At 41.7% G+C, this 19,273-nt stretch overlaps 1 protein-coding gene across 1 annotated transcript in view; it reads right to left on the reverse strand.

Annotated features, from left to right (window-relative positions):
• Tab2 (TGF-beta activated kinase 1 (MAP3K7) binding protein 2) overlaps window positions 1-14,821 on the reverse strand; it is a 51,902-nt gene extending 37,081 nt beyond the window's left edge. Inside the window, exon 1 of the mRNA XM_029482453.2 lies at window positions 14,476-14,821. The gene's annotated coding sequence lies outside the window, so the exon portion shown is untranslated. The remainder of the gene's footprint in view (window positions 1-14,475) is intronic.
• Between the last annotated feature and the right edge of the window lie 4,452 nt (window positions 14,822-19,273).

A 19,273-nucleotide genomic window follows, 5' to 3' on the forward strand; every position in this document is an offset into this window, starting at 1 on the left:
CATAGACTGACTGTACTTATCTGTACACGAGTGTACAAGGATACATACATAACACACACTACGCATCTGGAAATAATACTTTAGTGCTAGTAGATAGCTCATTTGGAGGGACCCGAGTTTGATCCCTAGTACAGATATTTTTTAAAAAGCCAGGTGTGTGACCTGTATAATCCCAGCCTTTAGGAGGCAGAGAAGGTGTATCCCTTGGGTTTTATGTCCAACCAGCTTAGTTGAACTGGTAAACTTCAGTCCAGTGAGAGATCTTGTCCCAAAAACCATAGTGAATAGGCTCCTTACAGGAGGTGTTCCTTTGGCCTGCATATGCATTTGCACGCATGCACAAATAGTATTTAAAAATTACCTACTTTCCTGCTATTTAAATGTACAATAGAACAGTAAAGGTTCACAGTGTTTTTGTCTTATACAACTCAAAATGAAAAAGAATATGTAAATGTTTTATAAGTACAATATCTGACAAAGAAAAATGTAGCTTATACCTATTTCTGTCATCACCTGCAAACAGCAAGGCTAGTTAGAAAGGACATTTTCCAAGACATTTCTATGCTACTGTGTATTGTATGAGCCCAGGCTACCATAGGCAATGTGTAATCTACTCAACACCATCCTGGACCACAAAGAGGATGTATCTGTAGACCCAGCAGCACTAGGGAAGAATGACAGCACAAAGCAAAATGCAAGCTTTAGTAGCTTTGGCTGGTGAAGGTTAAGTTATGGTGCATTCTCCAGCAGTGAGATACAGATTTAAATGTCTCAAGGTCCTCCTACTCAGAAAGATACACAAATGTAACCTGGATTCTTAAATACATTTGTTTTCAAAGTCAAGTAAGTGTACTGACTTTAAACCTTGGTAGGCTGTGTGCATCATTCATTCACAAATATTTACTACTAGCCTCTGTGCCACAGCATTGTATTACAGTGTTAAAGGACTCCTGGGACGGCAGCTGTTACTGCCATGCCCGCTGCATCCTTGCATATACCCAATGAGCTTTCCTTTTTCCAAAAGAAAATGTTTAAAACAACTGAGTACAAAATATTGAAAAATTAAGACAATTATAACAAATTGGTAAATCCTACAAATAAAGCAATGTTAGCCATCTATAAATCACCAATAAGAAAGTACCATTAGAGCCAATGATCAGTTACAGCAGAAAAAAGGAGATGTTGTAAAAATATTTCCAGAAGTTAGTGAAGTGTAAAGCAAATCTGAGTGGGCCCCAAGGCTCATGCTTTCCTTCAGCAGCTGAGTCTGAGCTGTGCCTCTCCTCCTCAGCTATGTCTCTCTGGATGGCTTTGTGGACAAGAAATGCTGTCAGAGGACACCATCTGAGGACTTAACCATGTCAAGCTCTTCACAATACTCACAAGACCACTTCAGTTTATAAAGGCTTGGACAAAGCTCTGAATTATCAGTAAAGAACTAGGATAACTAATATTAGAACCACTCATTTATGTAACAAATAAGTATAGTTCAAAACAAATGTAATCTTTAAAAATCCATCCTCAAAATAATCTCCCAACTATACAATTCCTGGTGTTCTTAATATCAGATAGCCAATGTTTGTTGACAAGCAGAACTAATCCACACTGTCACAAAATCCTTTACGTTGCTACCACACTAAATGTACTAAACCGAAAGGAATTACAATTCATGACAAATCTATATTTCCTCAACTGACACACTTATCTCTAGCCTCAATCTCACGCCTAAATTCCACTTTAAACATTGAATGAATGGCCCACTTGATGCTATGAATTCTCATTAGAAGGCATTTGAGAGCTGATGTTCAGAAGCAAGCTCCTGACTGCCTAGCCCAGTCTCAACCTGCCATTTCCCTCCTTTCCCAACTCAGTCAACAGCAGCTCCACACTTCCAACTGCTCTGGAAACCCCTTGGGAGTCCCTCCTGAATCCCCGTTCATGCCTCACATACGATTCATCAGCAGCTCCTGCCCACACAGGGCCTGCAACACATCCACACCCTGACCTTTTCTCACCCTTTACTGTTATTACCCTGGTTCCAGCCACTCTGCCTCTCATCTGGATCACTGTAGTAATTTTCAATGATTTTTCAATCATTTTCTTTGCTTACACCTTTGTTCTATTTTCGTAATCTACTCCACACACTGCAGAGTAATGTTTTAAAAAGGAAGTTACCTGTTTAAAGAAGACTATACAATCAGTTAATGATGTATAAAAAGTATGTGACATCGTCCAGGACCCGACTGTGATAAAAAAGTTTAATCAACTAGAACTAGAAAGGGAACTGATAAACAGCACCTACAGAAACCATTCAGCCAATAGATCTCTCGAGATCAAAAACTGAACACATCCTGAGATCTGAAAATAGGTAGCAAGAGCTGTAAGACAAGAAAAGAAAAGGCACACAAACTGAAAAGGAATGAAAATGGACTGGGCTCACAAGTATACTGAAAACTCACAGAACCTATCTAAACAGTTTTTCAAAAGTCTCAGAATACAATGTGTGTCCTCAGAAATCAACTATATTGGTGTATGTTAACAATGAACAATTAAAAGGCAAAGTTTAAAACATAATAGCCACTTACAACTGCTTGTAAGGCCTAGGTATAAATCTACAAAAGTGTGTATAATATGTATGCTGTAAACTACAAAAAGTAGAGGAAGGAAATAAATAAGTAAGCAGAGAAAGAGACTATGTTCATGGACTGAGTTAGTAAGAATGTACATTTTCTTCAAAACTGACCTACAAGTGTAATTCCCACCAAAATCCCAGTGGTACTTTTTAATATGAAAAAGAAACAGAATAGCCAAAACAATTAAAAACAATGAAGTTAGAGAAACTTGATAATTTATCATGTAGTTACAGCAATCAAAATAGTGTAATACTAGTGGGAAGGACAGATCCAAAGAAAAAAGAAAAGAATAGAAAATCCAGAAATGAACCCTTGCTATTATAGCCATGTGACTTTTGTCAAAGTTGTAAAAGCAATTCAATTTACTCTAAAGGCAAATATTCAACCCAAACATCAGACCTTAATATAAAAATTAAATCAAAATAGATGGCACATTTCTGTATCACATTCAAAACTTTTATAATAGGAAAAAAAATCTTTGAGAACAGATGAGTTCTGAAAGTTAACAAAAAAGGTAAAATCCATAGAAGATAAAATGAATAGAAATAATAGCTAGACTTCATAAAAAAAACCAAACAAACCAACTTCTATGTAAAAGATGCTGTTAAGAGGCTAGAGAAGTCACACGCTAGGAGAAACTCTGCAAATCGCTAAACAAGAAACTTGATCTAGATGCGTAAAGCAATCTTTAAACTCAGTAAAAGAATGTAAAATATGTATAGAATCTAGGCACCAGACCACTGAGGAGACATCAACAGCAAAGAAGCACATGAAAACATATTTACATGTATTAGGGAAATACAAATTAAGCTACAATGAGATATTACCTATTAGGCTGGCTGAGATGAGAAAATTGACAATACTAAGTGCTGGTGAAAACACAAAGAAACCAGATTCTTGTACAGTTCTAAGTGCAATGTAATCGGCACAATAACCCTGGAAAGCCAGCCAGCCAGCCATCTTTAACAAGCAACCATCTTTACTTTTAGAAACTAAAGAAAATGAAGCATGATTTAGAAAGAGCTTATACCAGACAGTGGTCAAAGAAGAATCACCTATCCTATGCCTTTTCTAATTCCCTGATCCAACAAACTGCTATATGTACCAATAGTTCATTTCTTGTTAGTGTACTATGGTTTAGTCATATGCTAATCTGAAGGATTTTGGATTCTCTATTCTGGGGCTATAAAAATTCGGCTGGGAGTTGTGTTGTATTTCATACACAAACTCGATGTTAAAAGCCTTAATGACTGCTTCCCCCCTCACATTCTTTGTATCCAGTTTACTTGCCCTTACATATCTATCTGAGTGCCCTCATCCCATTCACATATATATGCCACATCTCCGAGGCCAAGTAGGAACATTGATTTTCTATGCCATGTTGTGACTAACATCCGCCATTTGGCACACTTCACTGCCCTGATGACCATATCTCATTGTTAGTGAGAATAATAGTCACCTGCTCACTCAAGTAACTATACAAAATCTGGCTACTTTCAAGAAGCGAAAAAACTTTCCAATCATTAGTCTTTTCTGTTGAAATAGGCAAGGTGTCTTTTGTAAAAAACGGTACTTCTGTCCAGCAACACAGAGAACAGAGAGGAAACCTCGGAATCCTCTGCTTCCGTGAGAGCCAAACTGACTCACCACTTCTACCTGGGTGCACTCACGTGCACACCCAACATACCACTCACAGCTTTATTCTCATAATGTCAAACTGGAGACCCCAAAGTCCTGCAAACTAATGTTTTTAAAAATTATAGTACACCCCAACAATATTATGCTTTTTGGTACTAACAAGGAATGAATACTGATTCATACAACCATCTGCATGGATCAAGGGTACTAGAGTCAAAATCAAAAGCTAATTTCAAAGGAAACATAATGCATGGTTCCATTTATGCAACTCTTAGTGATAAAACTAGTGTTGATGGGGAACAAACTGGTGTTTGTCAGGGGTAAAGGTTGAAGGAAACAGACTATGAAGGAACAAGACAAGAGTTTAATGATGACTAAAAAGTTTTACTCTGACATCAGTCTAACTATGATGACTATCTAAATCTATCCACATTATAAAAAGATACACACACACACACACACACACACACCAATGAATAAACCACGGTCTAAGATGTAAAGAAAAGCAAATTAAGTTTTATCTGAAGATTCTTGTTGGCTTCCTACCTCGTCTTGGGTAAAATCTAAAGTCTAACTGTAGTTAAAAGCCCTACAGGGATGTACATACTTAGGCATCATTTCCTATTTTCCCACTGCCTCACTCAGGTTCCTAAGGTGTTCCAGCTCCTGGAAGATAGCAAACAGGCTTCCCATGCACAAGATATCTGCATTCGCTACACCTTGTATTTGGAAACCCTTACCTTTATCATTTCATATTCAAATACCTGCTCAAATACTACTTATACAAAAATCTGTTTTCTTCCATGTAAATAAAAATCACCTCTTTTTTTCCCCTACAAAGGAGTGTTAAAACCCTTATACAAAACTCAAACAACTTGCAAACTTCATTGTTCCCTTGCTCTGTTCTTTATTGGCGATTGCTGTAAGGACCACCAGGATCAATCCAGGAATATGTGCTCTTGAGCTCTACTTCACAGTTTCCCTCCTCAACCCCACTCTTCATTCTCACAGCCTGAATTCTGATCCCTACCAACTCTAAAGCAGCACAAAGCCTGTCTCCCCCAGTCCAGCACTCTCCTGAAGCATTTTCTCCACTGTGGCCAGTCTTCACAATGTTAAGCACTTATGTTCCGTCAGTAACAAGACAAAGTCTTCTTTATAGAGGACACACATATCTTCATACGCTGTCCTCTTCCTAACTTACCATCTTACAAACCATTAGAGCTTAATGTATCATGGGGCTGGGCGGTGGTGGCGCACACCTTTAATCCCAGCGCTTGGGAGGCAGAGGCAGGCAGATTTCTGAGTTCAAGTCCAGCTTGGGCTACAGACTGAGTTCCAGGACAGGCTATACAGAAAAACCCTGTCTCAAAAAACCCAAAAATTATTAATTAATGTATCATGGAACTATAAACAATTTATAGACCTTCCTACCTCCATATTTAAGGCATACCTTTTCCTATGTGAAATGAAATCTCTACCCTCAACCTATGTATCTCTTCCTTGTCTTTCTAACTCTCAGATTAAGTGCAATCTCTCTTATGTTGGGCTGCTTAATTGCCTACTGAATCAGGCCCTCCCTCCCATAGATTCCTAAAGGGCTTTGTCTAACCCGGTCTTAGCATGTGTCGTAATATATCACATTCTTCTGCACACATCTCTAGAACAAGAATGACATTTTAGTAATCTGTCCATCCCCTTCACCTAGTAAGTACCTGATGCAAACAAAGCAGGAAGCCTAAACTACTCAGTCATTCTATCACGAGTTGCAAGACATCTATGGGTAACATACTTTTTAAAAAAAGTATAGGAACGAGACACCATGGAAGAGCTCCAAGATTTCTTTGCACAGGTGTGAAACTGAAGCAAATAAGTGTCTTCTGGTTCTTTTAATCGTGTGACACTATAAACACATTGAAATACTGATTAGTACCTACTTTTAGTTATAAGATTACAAGCTCAATTTTCCCATGGACCAGCTATCTTTCTCTAAAAGTACTTCTCGTTCTACTTCCAAACTGCAACAATGGTATAAGACAGTCATCCTCTAAATCTATGTCACTGTTCAGGAGTGGAAAATCTCATGAAAAGAATGAAGATGTCTCACTCAGGCCAAACAATCACTTCAGCTTAAAAAGCTTTCAGTGTGCAAATATACTTTTTTATGTAAGAAAGCAGAATCACCATATGTGGAAGTGGGAATTTTCTTTTGAAATCCCCATTTCCTCTTATATTTATTTTTCCATTTTCTGGGAAATCATCAAGAAGATAGCAGACTAGCACTTAATTCGGGTATAACTATTCTACCTGCCAGTCACAGAGCGAATACCAGCAGTTACTTTACCCTTGGTGTATACACAGAATATGTTTGTGCTAAGTGGTTTTATACTGAACATGTACTCTGTTCTGAATTCTTTTTTCCCCCTCGAGACAGAGTCTTATGCATTCTAAGCTAGACTCAAACTCACCAGAAAGCTAAGGATGACCTTGAACTTTGGTATCCTCTTGCCTCCTCCACCCCAGGACTGGGATTACAGATATTCTTTAACCATTTTTTAATCAAAACTGTTTGTGACTGTATTGCCTACTTCTCTATAACTATATCTACTTATGATAAACACCAATAGAAACCTATAATCCATAAATGTTAGTATAAAATAAGAACAAAGACACAAGACAATAAGAATAAAGTAGTTCCGGCGTGGTGGCGCACGCCTTTAATCCCAGCACTTGGGAGGCAGAGGTGGGCGAATTTCTGAGTTCAAGGCCAGCCTGGTCTACAAAGTGAGTTCCAGGACAGCCAGGGCTACACAGAGAAACCCTGTCTCGAAAAACCAAAAAAAAAAAAAAAAAAAAAAAAAAAAAGAAAAGACTAAAGTAGTGCTGGAAAGATGATTCCCTTTAAAGACTAGACTTATAACCAAAAAAAGAATATGGAAGCAAATATATATCCAAGAGGCTTTATGTACAGTTGAGTTCTAAAGGGCACAGGATTCATTTTACGTTTTTGGTGCTACTTCTCATTGACGCCAACTAGGGTCCAGGTAGATACTGTGCTAGGTAATATAACACAGAAAATATAGTCACAATTACTATGTAAAATAGGCAACACAATATTCATTTTGAAGAGACATCTTGTGTATACACCCTCACACACATAATACAAAATAATAGTCTTTTAAAAAGTTTGAATAACAACAACTAAACTCCAGTGATAACAGTTTAAACAACAGTATTTACTATATCTGAGTAATATGAAATTAGACTCGGATGATTTTAAAGCCAGATCTTTTAAAATTAACCCTCTAACACCCTGAAATTGATGTACTTAAGCAGCACTGTCTCCAGTGTCGGAGAGGAAGTACGCCAGGCGACTTCATTTTCTACACCTGTAAGTAACCTTCCCTCACTAGCATCCTTCAATGGTTTCTCTGCCTAAAAATCTCCCTCATTAGTTCTGCAAGATCAAAGTGTTCAGATGAAATTGTTATTTCTATTCCAAAGTATTTTCTCTCACTGATAAATCATAAAAAATCATCCTGCTGACCAGCAGTATCTTTGGATCACACAACTTCACAGACAGGAAGTCAACATGGTATGCTCAATCCTGCTAACACTATAAAGTTAACATTAATATATAAAAGGTCAAATGAAAAGTCATTAATACAAATATATGTGTATAAAATGCTAACACTCAAAATTATAGTCTTATTTAATACCTCAAATAAACTAGGAAGAATTTACTAATCAAAATTACTCTATAATGGACCCATGTCCATAAATATTTCTCTTAATAATAAGCATACAGTTCTACTAAACTCCTATTTCTTTACATTCTTGCCTTTCTTTTTTCTCTCCTCCATGGTCCTTCCCAACTCTACATTAGTTATTAGCTTCTGGGACTTCAATTAGAAGGCCTTAATTTAGTCACTTCTTCTTGTTCCTTGAAAGAAACAAGAATGCTATGTTCTCTAATAAGGCAAATAACAGAGTACATATTTTTACATTACTTCTGCTCTCCTCTGCTGGACCTGCCTGTGAATCAGACTCTTTTCCTGAAGCCCCGGGAGCTCATTCCACAGTTGATTAGCAGACAAGCAACGCAGAATCACAGACACTCAACTGCCACTTCATTTATTTCCCAAATAAGACCATAGTGTGCCAAATCTCAACAGACAACAAGTGCATGCAATGTGAGGGCTGTCTTGGCTGTTTTTATACTATTGGGTATGTCGGTGAGTGCACGCACCTACCATGGTATGTGTGAGGTCTGAGACAACATGGAAGGTTAGGTTCTCCTACTGTGGTGGTCTATGGACTGAAATTCGGCTTGTCAGGCTTGGCTATAGGCAATTATACCCGCTGAGCCAGCTCTCAGGTCCAGTGATGGAAAGATCTATCTTTCTTTCTTTCTTTTCCCCCTTTCTTCTTTCTTTTTTTTTGTAATTCAAGAAATACTTTGTGTAAATGGCTCAAGGATTTTTGGCCTGTTCAGTTTTTAAATGTTAGGAAATCTAGAATCATTATTCACTAGGTGAAGGACAGCCTGTGCCAGGAGAAAGCTGACCAGTGTTAACATGAAATGTACAGAGAATGGGCACTGCTAAAGAGAGTGCTGGATGTTTTCCCCTTCCTGTGCAAACACCATTATTCTTATGTCAGGAATTGAAGCAAATAATTGGACTATTTAGTTCATAAGATGAGTGCAGATCAACCGTCTCAAAGGGATTAAATAAATGACCTTTTAAATTAGTTAAGCTATATAATTATACATGAATTATTTTTCTATTTTGCCTTTAAAAGCTACTAAATCCCACGGGGTGTGGTAGTACATGCCAGTGACCCCAGGTACTTTGAAGGCTGGGGCAGAAATACAAGTTAAGAAGTCAGTCTGGACAACTTGGCTAGACCTTGTCCCAAAACAAAACAAAACAAACAAACAAACAAACAAAGAAAAGATTGTGCTACCTTAATGGTAGGCCATTGCTTAGCACGCACCGAGTTTGGTTCTCCAGACAGAAGGAGTTACTATTACCCCATTTCATGTTCATGTCAACAGCATAAGAGTTAATAACCAACAGCCTAGCTGCAAATATAATTAATCCATTTCTTTAGATTTCTAGGATTCTTTCTCAGAAGTTTTGCTAGACTTAAACATTAGTTATAAGATTTTCCTAACAATTTAGGCTATGCATGAGATTAGATGCTCAGCCAGGCTTATATATCTTATATATCTACATCACAGCTTTAGAGAGGCAGGACTGCAGTGAGCTCGAGGCTAGCTTAGGGTACATGGCAAACCTCTTCCTCAAAACAAAGCAAAACTCATACACTCGAAATCTGAAGTCTACTGTAACCCATAACCTTTCAGACACAAGAGTTTACAGAGCATGCCTTTAATCCTAGCACTCTGGTAGCAGAGGCAGGAAGATCTCTTGTGTGTTCGAAGCCGCACGACTTAAGTTTTTTGAGAACCTATCTCAAAAACACAAAAATAATAGTGGTGGGACAAAGGACAGCCATTACAAACCACTCAGCATCTGGCCTGCTGAACTAGCTCCAGACCATGCCCTCCCCAACATGTGAGGAAGGCAGAGAGGAATGGAAGCCATGCTCTGTGATCTATCCTGAGAAGCTCAATGTAGTCACCTCCCAGTGGTACAAAGATTTGCAATTTGAATGGTTATTCTGTTTTTTTTGTTTTGTTTTTCAAAATCTCATTCACAAGCTGCACATTTGGCCTTTGTAAATGTTTTCCCTAATATTGTGTAAAGTGTATGAAATACCCTTGTTTATACAGTATGGGAGAAAGTCTATGTGCCATACATGCACTGTGCTACAGATCTCAAGGGTCTGCATAAACTGGCATTTTATTCAGTTCTTGTTGTCCATTTTTCAAAGTGTTTAGGTTCAGTTTATCAAGCTAAATGACAGGCCTACAATGCTCCTTCACCAGAAAGCTGTAATGGTCCTCCTGTGTTAGACTAGATATGACACAAACCAACTCTCCAGAAAGCGTCCAGTGCCACTATACTACAGGCGAGGCTGCTCTAGGTAGCCAAATGAAATGTGGATTTAACAATGCCCATACAGTGCTGGTAGAACTTGCTGCAGTTACCAACTCAGCCACGTTTATTTTGCAGAGCTCCAGAAAGGCAGAAAACAAAAAAGGCACACTGTATCCATCCTCTCCTGCTCACAACGTGTGTTTAAATTTACCACTATCAGCAGAAACCTTAGCCAATTTATTTTACAGATTAGAAAACAGGTTCAGAGAAGCTAAGAAGTCTTAACTGGCTCTAAAGCAAGTGGCAATGTAGAAGGTGGCCAAAACTAGGATTCAAACAAGGGTGGTAAATTCCAGAATTTTCTACTGAGTCACAAAGTAGCTTTCTAAAGTACTAACAATAGGAAATCCCTACTAATTGAAATTCTGTAACAATTTGTAATTCTGAAGCACAAATACAATTTTGTTTCCAAGTTATAAAGGATATTCTTAGTCTAAGAAAAAAATGTCACTGGATAGTTCTATTTTCTGAAATCAAGATTGGTACTGCTGCAGAGCTCAGGTCAAACAATGTCCACTGCTCAGCCCCCATGCTTGCTTTCCTTGTGTTTTCCCCGACACATTTTACTCACTCATTACATCTCTACCTATAAACTATATGAGAACAGTCTTGTCTGTGTTCAGTGTACTACATCTCCAGACACTATAAGCAGTGCTTAATAAAAACTTGAGAAGTGAATGAAAACTTGGTTCCCCGTAGGGATTCGATGCTCAGTAGCACTGCTCTCCTTCTGTGTATAGTAAAACTTCTGAAATGGAACTGCTGATTAATATGAGGGAGGGCAAGGACACACCTGTAAGCACTGCATTAGGAGGTTGAGGTCAGCGCTCAAATCAAGACCCCATCTCAAACAAACAAACAAACAAACAAACAAACTGAACAGGGTCAATAAAATAGTCACATTCAGCAAAACTTTATCAAACACCACTGGAAGGTGGAGGTAAGGATCTACATAAATTAAGTTTTGAATTAATGTACTTTTAAACTGGCAAAACCTAAAAAATATCTTACAGAAATCTTCAAACATCAACTTGTCGGCTAACAATCCTCAGAGTCAAGAAAATCTAAGTGAAATATGTAATTCCCCTCCCATTTCCTTCAAAAAACAAAACTAGAAGGGTGATTGTGGGTAAAGCACCCCTTGTAATAAACAGGCTGTCCTGAGAGGAGGATACTCAGAAAGTGACAGTCTTCCCCTTAATACTGGCCTCTGTTACCAAGCTCACAGCTGAGGGAGCGCGCAGTACCTAGCAACTCCCAGATACTTAGGACTTGCCTTTCTGAGGAAGTGTGTATTCTTGACTTTTTAAGGGTCAGAATAATTTGGACATAAAATATTAAAATACTGGCAAATACTTAGGGGACCATAAGCCAGAGGTCAATAATGTGAACATATATTTAATTTTCATTTTACTTCAGTATCTCCAAATCTCTTACCATCTGAATACAGTGGTAAGTGAAGACACACACAGCTTGTGAGCACTCATCAAAAGAAAAAACTCTCCTTAATGCAGTTCAGCAGTCACTTTGCTATACTTGGCAGGCATCTACTCCCCACACTTCCATATTCCTGCAAACTGCTCATCCAATCCTCTACTAGCATCTTCCTCAGCACACCTGTCTCTATTATCGCATAATCCTGATTTAAAGAGTTCTTATTAAAAGAAAGACAGCATAAGTCAATGAAAACAAAAAGCATTACTTCTGTTCTCTGAGGCGTGTGATATAATGAAATGTAAACGCTACTCTATGATTTATAATCTACATTATAAATATTTCCAGGAACTTTTAAAAATATAGGAAGGCAAAACTTCTTTTCTAAAGTATCCTGATATTCATAAAAATAAGCATTTAGTGTGTATGTGTAACTTCAGGGTTAGAAAATTCATCCTACTGGAGCTTTACTATCACATGCCTCATAAACAAGCAATCTCTAATATACCTTATGCTTATTTCTCAAAATGAAGGTGGCTCACTGAACCAGTTCTTTGGGAATTTTCCTTACATAAAAGAGGAATAAAACTTTTATTTCTGTCAAGGCACAAAGCCAATCATGTTAAGACCTTTGCCAGAGCATAAAACACTCAGTAGGGACATAATTGGGAGTCTGGGCAGTGCCCACCTAACTATGCAGAATTTGCCTCACTTAAATAGGTGTGGTAACTACACATCTTACCATAGCCTTGGCTAAAGTTAAGCACCTCTTTCCACAGCTGACTTAAAGTCTGCTCGTTGAGAAGCATTGTCATTTGCACCGTTGACCATTTCATCTACTTATGAATTATACAAACACAGGTTCTATTATGAGAGGTCACAGAGAACATTTTGAATAGTGGTATTTCCCAGAGTCCTTTGGAAACCATTCTAACTCAGAAAAAGCTATCTGATGAAACAAAAAGAAAGTTGAAGCGATGGCATATATTCAGTGGCTAACATAATAATTGCCATATTCAACTTTCAGTTTGATTCTTTAAGACTGAAAACATAAAGCACTCTCTATTACACACTGGTGTAGGGGCAAGCAGAGGTTCTGAATCACTGGAATTTTTGTTCTGTTTCCTGCTAATACACAGATAGTACCACCATTCAACCTATTCATTGCACACACGTGTTAAAAGCTGCAGAAGCCTTCCTGGACTATCTGGATACTAAGCCAACTCATGAAGCTGAAACTTTTTCCTAAGGATTGGAATTAAAGTAGCTAGCTAAAGCGCATAGTAAAAGAAAAGGCAACTGTTCATTTATTAGAAATATGTATGGTTTCAAAAAGGTTTCAAGTTCTGCAGTTTTAAAAGTAATCATGGATTCACCTTTACTAAGACATTAAGGATGTTTTTGAAAAGGTGTCAAAACTCTTGCTGTACCAAGTGTGTTAAACAGTGATAACTAAAAGCCAAAAACAAAAACAAAAACAACCAACCAACAACAACAACAACAACAAAAAAAACCCCCTCATTTGTACCCAGTGAAATTCCTAGCAAAATTTGAACCTGCTTAATGAGCAACATCTTCTTTGAGTAAGCTAGGACAAACTCATTCCTTTTATAAAATGGCAATCAACCTAACCCTAAGATTTGGCACTTTACTAACTTACCCAGCACTGACAAAATGGATGCAAAGCTGGAGTGTCTGGCTGCTGCCTCGAATACTGTATTTGTGTCCAAGAACTTTCCAATGAATAGAAGCCCATCTACCAACAGCCTGCAATGCTTTTGGGAACCCGAACTTCACCGAGACTCGAATAAAAGCTCCACGAGGCTGCAAGTCTCCACCACTCTCCTGAAAACCCCTCTTATCAGAAACATTTGAAGAATTCCTCCATAACAATTAAGCCGACTTGAATGGAAACTTAGCATCTCAAATATACTATATATGGAATGAAACTTGGCCAAACACGTAAATACAAACTCACACGCTCCCTGACACTTTCGGTCTACAACTCTGAGCCAAGGATTCTACAGCATCAGCAGCAGACAGATCCACCTGTCACCTGTCAGCAACACCCAGAGACCCTTGTTAAGCCTCCCGCTTCCAACCACTATCTCGGGGCAAGAAAATCATAGTAGTCTTGTGGACTCTAAGGGGGCCAACCTCTTCACAGCGGGGCGTGCTGCCCATTTGGAAGAAGGCTGCAGACAAGCAAAATCGGAAAGCAAAGCGAGCGAGGTGCTTCCTCTTTACCCTGCACTTAACTTCCCCGGGCTCTCCCTTAGCTCGCGGGCCCCGAAGTCATCGTTATCCAGACCTGGGTTCCCCCAAAGGCGTCTGGTTCCCTCCCTCCCACTTCCAGATCACAGGCCTGGGGGCGGGCCGGGGGGCACGGCACCCCCACCCCCGGCTCTCTCCGGCCCTGGGCTCCGGGGCAGGCCCGGTCCCCCTCCCCCGACGCCCCGGAGCCCAGGCCAGGCCCCAGGCTCCCCGCCCCCACCCTCCCCGCAGGACTTGGGGGGCCTCCCTGCGCCTCGCCACCGCGGGCAGGAACCCGGCGGAGCGGCGGACGAAGGCGAGGAAGGCGCGGACGCCCCGCTAGGGCTTCGCGCGCCAGGCAGAGCCGGTCCCCGAGCCGCTGCAGGCGCGGGGAGCCGGGCTGGGGGTGGGGGGGATCCCGCCGAGGCCCCGCAGCGCCGTCCGCTTACCCTTCGCCGCCGCCGCGGCTTCCCCCTCCTCCTCGTCCGCCGCCGCCGCCTCTCCCACTTGGGCAGCCGTCTCCCCCGTCGTCACCGCGGCCGCCGCCAGCGCCGATTCCACCCGGCAGGGGGGACACCTCAGCCCTCCCTCGCTCCCCGCTCGGCCCCCTCCGCCCGGCCGCCGCCGCCGCCAACTCCCTCCGGCCGCCGCCGCCGCCGCTCGCGGCTGAGGGGGAGGGGAGGGGGTCGGCCTGGGGCGCCCCGCCGCCGGCGCCTGCCGCGGATCAAAGCGATGGCCGGGGCGGCGTCGCCGCGGCCCGCTGCTCGGCTCCGGCTCGCACGGCCGCCCTGCCTCCCTCCGCCCCCACCCCCCTGCCGCTCGCCTGCCCTCCCCCCACCCCCCCAGCTCTCGCTCGCTCGCCCGCTCGCGCCGCGGCTCCGCCAGCCCAGTCCGCATCAAAATACGGCCACACAATATGGCGGCGCGGCGGCCGGCAAACACCGCGAGATCTGAGGCGGCGGCCGTGACGAGGCCTCCCTCCGCCGGGTGGCGGGGATGCTCTGTCCACGCCCCACCTCCGCCAGCCGCCGTCCCCACTCCCGGCTCGCCGTGGCCGGAGGGGACGCGTCCCGGCGCGGGCTGAGGAGGAGCACGCGGGTCCCTCACGCTCGGACAGGGAGGGAGGGAGAGAGAGGAGCCGAGCGGTGCGCGCGCCGCCGAGGGGCTCGCGGCTCCGGAAGCGGGTGGCAGGCTGTGCGAGCAGGGCGAGCCGTGCGAGCCGGCGGCCCCGCTCGGGGAGACGGGCGGGACCCTGCAGGCCCTGACGGGCCTCGGGGCAGGTGGGCCTGAGGCGGAGGCGAGCGCCGGGCCTGCCGGGCTGCGGGGCTGCGGGGCTGCGGGGCCGCGAGCCGGACACACCCCCTTGGAGCCCGGCCGCGCCCAGGCCGCGAGCTACCGGGTGACCCGGGAGGGACGCGGGCCGGATGGAGCCCCGGCGGTGCGGGACGCGTCCTGGAAGCCGCGGGACCCGAGCGGAGTTTGGCTCGGGCGCTCGACTTCCCTTGATCAGCAGTGGGGGCCCGGAGAGAGATCGATCTAAAGAATGTTGCGATTGTAACTGCACTTTCCTAGAAGTCCTAGAAGCAGAGCCAAAGACACTTTAGCTTCGAGGGGAGACGCGGGGGAGGGGACACTTCTGGTTTCTATCTTCTTAAAGATGTGTTTCGTTTTCCCTCGGGATGGGGTGGGGTTGGGTGGTGGTGGTCAACGTTCAGATGTTTCTCACAATGTAATATATTTTAAAATCTTGGCGGTTTCATATGGCAAAAAAAAAAAAAAGGCTTTTTTTTTTTCTTGACCCTGTCCAAAGTGTGCATATCGCTGCCAGTTTCTTCCTTGAAGAAATTCATACTACCGAAAAAAAATCCGGAAGGACTATTTTTATTATTCTGTTATCAGTATAAGCTCCATAGGTGCTTATTGCTTATTGTTTTTAAAGCCTCCTTTTTAAACACTTAAAACCCTTTCACTTCCTTTTTACACTCAGTTTTACAAAGTACCTGAAATATTGGGGTTTAGCTCCACTTAAAAACTTTTAGTCCGTCAGAAGTCAGAGTGCTAATGATTTACAACATTGGAACTTTAAAATTTTTCTCTCGGTTGACATTAAGAAAGTAAAAGTATATACTTTGAAAAAGTGTTTTTTCTGTGTTCGAAGTAAAAGTAAATTATAATTCACATAGTAGATGCTGTTTTCATGAATTCACATAACAGAAGTCATTGAGCCCTAATACTACAGCAGTTCTCTGAGGAATTATTTCCATAGTCAGTGTAATGATTTTAGATCAATTGAAGAAATTATTAAGTAAATGATGCATCTTAAACTGAGGCACAATTCGAACATATACTGCTGAAATAATAGAAGTGGGTTAAGTAAAAAATAGTTTCTGTTCAAAATTTGTTTTCTGAAATGTACGTGTAAACATTTTAATAGAAATATGTTTTCCATATAAACTTAAATGTAATGGGTTTGAGTAAAGGAAGAGAAGATATAACTGTATATCCTTGCCCAAATTTGAAGAGCTTGGATCTCTAATGAAGAGAAAGCCCCAGATAGCTATGTAGAGGAAAATTCTATGAAAGAACTAATGCCTTTAAAAACAAACAAACAAACCAAACAAACAAAAACAAAAAACAAAACAAAACAAAAAACCCTTCTGGGATCTTGTAAGATCAACGATCCCAGATTAAAGGATGCTAAAGAGCATGGTAACTTTTTTTTTTTTTTTTTTTTTCCCCCCCGAGACAGGGTTTCTCTGTGTAGTCATGGCTGTCCTGGAACTCACTCTGTAGCCCAGGCTGGCCTCGACCCCAAGGTGGATCCCTTGCTGGAAAAGAAAAGGTTACAAAGTATTTTGTATTGGGATAACTGGGTAAAGTTGGGTATGGACTACAGATACAATGTAAGTATTATGTTATCTTTAACCTTCTGAAATTTGTTCTGCATTACACTATTCTTAAACACACTGAAGTGTTAAAGAGGTAAAAGAACACAATGTATAAAACTTTACCCATGTGGCCCAGAAAAAAATATGTATATTCTATATGCCTTCTTTGTGTGAATATATACTTCCTATCTGCCATACACATACTGAGAGTGGTGATAAATTTTAAATATTGGTAATCAGAGGCATTTTAAAAGTCATATTTGATGAATCTAGGCCATTTGTAGTGTCTCAAAATGTTTTGAAAGTTTGGTTATGAGCTTGGCCTTTATCGGGTAACATCTGCCCAGCTCTCAAAATCACTTAAGCCCAAAAGATCTTGCAATTTCTGATAAGTTTGACACTATTTCAAAACAAATACTTTTAGAAAGCCAACCTGGGCTAGAGATGCATTGTAGTGCTAGAACACACACCTGTGTGAGGCCCTGGGCTTCAGCCTCAGCACAGCAGTAACAGCAAAATAGAGGAGGCCTTTCAACTCCTAGGGGCTTCCTTAGCTCAGCAAGGGGAGGCATTTAATGCGCTCGCTCGAGAGAGATGGTCCGTCCGTCCTCTTATTTTCTCCCTACAAACAAACTGGAGGCTTGGGTTATCTGGGTATGTTTTCTAACATTTTCAGTCTATTTGATTTGGAACATACATAACTAGGAATTATATAGTTGATAATTATGATTTCTATTTATAGAGTTGGTGGATAGTCCTCTCTAGCCACAAGACTAATGAAAATAAGGGTAGACTGTGTCTTCCAAGTATTCTTTGTAGTAGCTACAGGAAACTGGATAAAATTCCATTCGCCATTCAAAACATTTTAATGTGGTTTTGTGCTTTCTGATTGAGCAAGCACTAGCTACCTGTGACTATTTAAATCAAATTAAAATTCATACCCACAGTTGCACTGCCCACATTTCAAGTGCTCAATAAACCATGCATTCCATCTTCACAGGAAATGCTGTTCCACAGAACTGGTAGCTGAAGAGATTACACTTTATAAATAGCATCTGCACAAGGTAGCCGGTGATAGTCACCATAGAAGCGCAGGAGAGGAGCTAGTACTGTGCAGGGCGTGAACACAGGAGAAGCAGGGCAAGCTGCAAGAGGAAGACTGCACGGGGCAGGTGGAGGTGAAGCCAGAGGGTTCCAGGCAGTGACAGCTTGAACAGTGTAGGAGAGAAGTGAGAGAAACACATAATTTGGTGTATCTATAGCATACAAGATATAAAGGAAGGCAGAGCTGCGGAAAACCACAAATGCTGAGCCTGGCCTGTTCTTGAGGCAATGAGAGCAACGTGAGTTTATACTAGAGAAAGAACATGATTAAATAAATGGTTCTTTAAGATGGATGCCCTTATAGCTGTCATGACACCTCACCTGGTTTTTGCTGGACTAACCTGAAGATTGATCTCTAGATCCACATAATAAAACTGAGGCAATATGGCAAGTATCTAATCCAAGCATTGAGGAGGCAGAGATAGACTGATCCCAGGGGGTTTGTTGGTAAGCTATTCAGGACATTGGACTAGGGGTGAAGCCACAGATTATATAGCAGTGCAGTAGTCCAAATGAGAGACACTGAGAGGTTGCTATGGTGCGATCTGTTATTAAGATATTTTTAATGGCATTTAACAAATCTTGATTTAGAAGATGGCGTAAGTAATGAACCATGGTGGTGCACACCTGGAATCCTAGCACTTAGGAGGTGTAGACTGCCAGGTGTTCAGCAGTCTCCTCAGTTCCAGTTCCACAGTTAGAGGACAGTCTAACCTAAAACATCTTATTAAATAATATAAAAATCTAGACCTCACAGATTTGGGGACTTCAAGACAGGGTAGACCTCAGTCTAAAAGACTTTAAAGTGCAATAATGCAGTCAACATCTGGGTTCTTTTCATTTCTGCTCTGCTGTTTTGGGCTTTCGAATCTTCCTCAGGCTAATAAGATGGTCCTAGTAGTGGCAGGCATCTGGAATGTTAACATCTAGAAGAGGAGAGGAGGAGGAAGAGCAGGAGGAAGAAGGGAAGGAAAAGAGAGGAGGACATGTTTTCCAAAACAGCTTTCCCTTTTCTTCCTGTGATGGTCAATCTTGATTGTCAGCTTGATGTGACTTAGAATCACCTAAAAGACACATCTCTGGGCATTGCTATGGGGGTGTTTCCAGAGGGGTTTAACTGCTGGAAAGACCTGCCTCAATGTGGGTGACCACCTCCTGGACTGGTCACCCAACCAAATGAGACAGTCACCTGCTGGTATTATCCACAGAGATCTTGGGTGGGGTAGCGGTGTCTGGCCTGGGGAAGGGTTCAAGT

Source organism: Mus caroli, unplaced genomic scaffold (genome assembly GCF_978045245.1).
Source record: "Mus caroli unplaced genomic scaffold, Mus_caroli_1 scaffold_9, whole genome shotgun sequence".
Taxonomy (NCBI): domain Eukaryota; kingdom Metazoa; phylum Chordata; class Mammalia; order Rodentia; family Muridae; genus Mus; species Mus caroli.